Genomic DNA, 2500 nt, shown 5'->3' on the forward strand with positions numbered 1-2500 from the left:
ATGCCCAGCCAGAGTGTCCCTTCCCCGGGGTGAGTCTGGAGGAGTGGGGGGTGGCTCTGGAGGTGCTCCGGGGGCTCCAGGGGGTGCTTGGTGGAGACCATGCCCAGCCAGAGTGGCCCTTCCCCGGGGTGAGTCTGGGGAGAGTGGGGGGTGGCTCTGGGGGTGCTCCGGGGGCTCCAGGGGGTGCTTGGTGGAGACCATGCCCAGCCAGAGTGGCCCTTCCCCGGGGTGAGTCTGGGGAGAGTGGGGGGTGGCTCTGGAGGGCCTCCGGGGGTTCCAGGGGTTCCAGGGGGTGCTCGGCGGAGGCCATGCCCAGCCAGAGTGGCCCTTCCCCGGGCAGAGTCTGGGGAGAGTGGGGGGTGGCCCTGGAGGTGCTCCGGGGGCTCCAGGGGCTGCTTGGTGGAGACCATGCCCAGCCAGAGTGGCCCTTCCCCCGGGTGAGTCTGGGGACAGTGGGGGGTGGCTCTGGAGGTGCTCCGGGGGTTCCAGGGGCTCCAGGGGGTGCTCGGCGGAGGCCATGCCCAGCCAGAGTGTCCCTTCCCCGGGGTGAGTCTGGAGGAGTGGGGGGTGGCCCTGGAGGTGCTCCGGGGGCTCCAGGGGGTGCTTGGTGGAGACCATGCCCAGCCAGAGTGGCCCTCCCCCGGGGTGAGTCTGGGGAGAGTGGGGGGTGGCTCTGGAGGGCCTCCGGGGGTTCCAGGGGCTCCAGGGGGTGCTTGGTGGAGGCCATGCCCAGCCAGAGTGGCCCTTCCCCGGGGTGAGTCTGGGGAGAGTGGGGGGTGGCTCTGGAGGGCCTCCGGGGGTTCCAGGGGCTCCAGGGGGTGCTTGGTGGAGGCCATGCCCAGCCAGAGTGGCCCTTCCCCGGGGTGAGTCTGGGGAGAGTGGGGGGTGGCTCTGGGGGTGCTCCGGGGGCTCCAGGGGGTGCTCGGCGGAGGCCATGCCCAGCCAGAGTGTCCCTTCCCCGGGGTGAGTCTGGAGGAGTGGGGGGTGGCCCTGGAGGTGCTCCGGGGGCTCCAGGGGGTGCTTGGTGGAGACCATGCCCAGCCAGAGTGGCCCTCCCCCGGGGTGAGTCTGGGGAGAGTGGGGGGTGGCTCTGGAGGGCCTCCGGGGGTTCCAGGGGCTCCAGGGGGTGCTTGGTGGAGGCCATGCCCAGCCAGAGTGGCCCTTCCCCGGGGTGAGTCTGGGGAGAGTGGGGGGTGGCTCTGGGGGTGCTCCGGGGGCTCCAGGGGGTGCTTGGTGGAGACCATGCCCAGCCAGAGTGGCCCTTCCCCGGGGTGAGTCTGGGGAGAGTGGGGGGTGGCTCTGGGGGTGCTCCGGGGGCTCCAGGGGGTGCTTGGTGGAGACCATGCCCAGCCAGAGTGGCCCTTCCCCGGGCAGAGTCTGGGGAGAGTGGGGGGTGGCTCTGGAGGGCCTCCGGGGGTTCCAGGGGCTCCAGGGGGTGCTTGGTGGAGGCCATGCCCAGCCAGAGTGGCCCTTCCCCGGGGTGAGTCTGGGGAGAGTGGGGGGTGGCTCTGGGGGTGCTCCGGGGGCTCCAGGGGGTGCTCGGCGGAGGCCATGCCCAGCCAGAGTGTCCCTTCCCCGGGGTGAGTCTGGAGGAGTGGGGGGTGGCCCTGGAGGTGCTCCGGGGGCTCCAGGGGCTCCAGGGGGTGCTCGGCGGAGGCCATGCCCAGCCAGAGTGTCCCTTCCCCGGGGTGAGTCTGGAGGAGTGGGGGGTGGCTCTGGAGGTGCTCCGGGGGCTCCAGGGGGTGCTTGGTGGAGACCATGCCCAGCCAGAGTGGCCCTTCCCCGGGGTGAGTCTGGGGAGAGTGGGGGGTGGCTCTGGGGGTGCTCCGGGGGCTCCAGGGGGTGCTTGGTGGAGACCATGCCCAGCCAGAGTGGCCCTTCCCCGGGCAGAGTCTGGGGAGAGTGGGGGGTGGCTCTGGAGGTGCTCCGGGGGCTCCAGGGGTTCCAGGGGGTGCTCAGTGGGGGCCATGCCCAGGCAGAGTGTCCCTTCCCCGGGGTGAGTCTGGAGGAGTGGGGGGTGGCTCTGGAGGTGCTCCGGGGGCTCCAGGGGGTGCTTGGTGGAGACCATGCCCAGCCAGAGTGTCCCTTCCCCGGGGTGAGTCTGGGGAGAGTGGGGGGTGGCTCTGGGGGTGCTCCGGGGGCTCCAGGGGGTGCTTGGTGGAGACCATGCCCAGCCAGAGTGGCCCTTCCCCGGGGTGAGTCTGGGGAGAGTGGGGGGTGGCTCTGGAGGGCCTCCGGGGGTTCCAGGGGTTCCAGGGGGTGCTCGGTGGAGGCCATGCCCAGCCAGAGTGGCCCTTCCCCGGGCAGAGTCTGGGGAGAGTGGGGGGTGGCTCTGGAGGTGCTCCGGGGGCTCCAGGGGCTGCTTGGTGGAGACCATGCCCAGCCAGAGTGGCCCTTCCCCCGGGTGAGTCTGGGGACAGTGGGGGGTGGCTCTGGAGGGCCTCCGGGGGCTCCAGTGGCTCCAGGGGGTGCTCAGCGGAGGCCATGCCCAGCCAGAGTG

The sequence above is a fragment of the Eucyclogobius newberryi genome, unplaced genomic scaffold (assembly GCF_026437365.1).
Source record: "Eucyclogobius newberryi isolate DKJ021-1_F unplaced genomic scaffold, fEucNew1.0.hap1 SCAF_325, whole genome shotgun sequence".
NCBI classification, from domain to species: domain Eukaryota; kingdom Metazoa; phylum Chordata; class Actinopteri; order Gobiiformes; family Gobiidae; genus Eucyclogobius; species Eucyclogobius newberryi.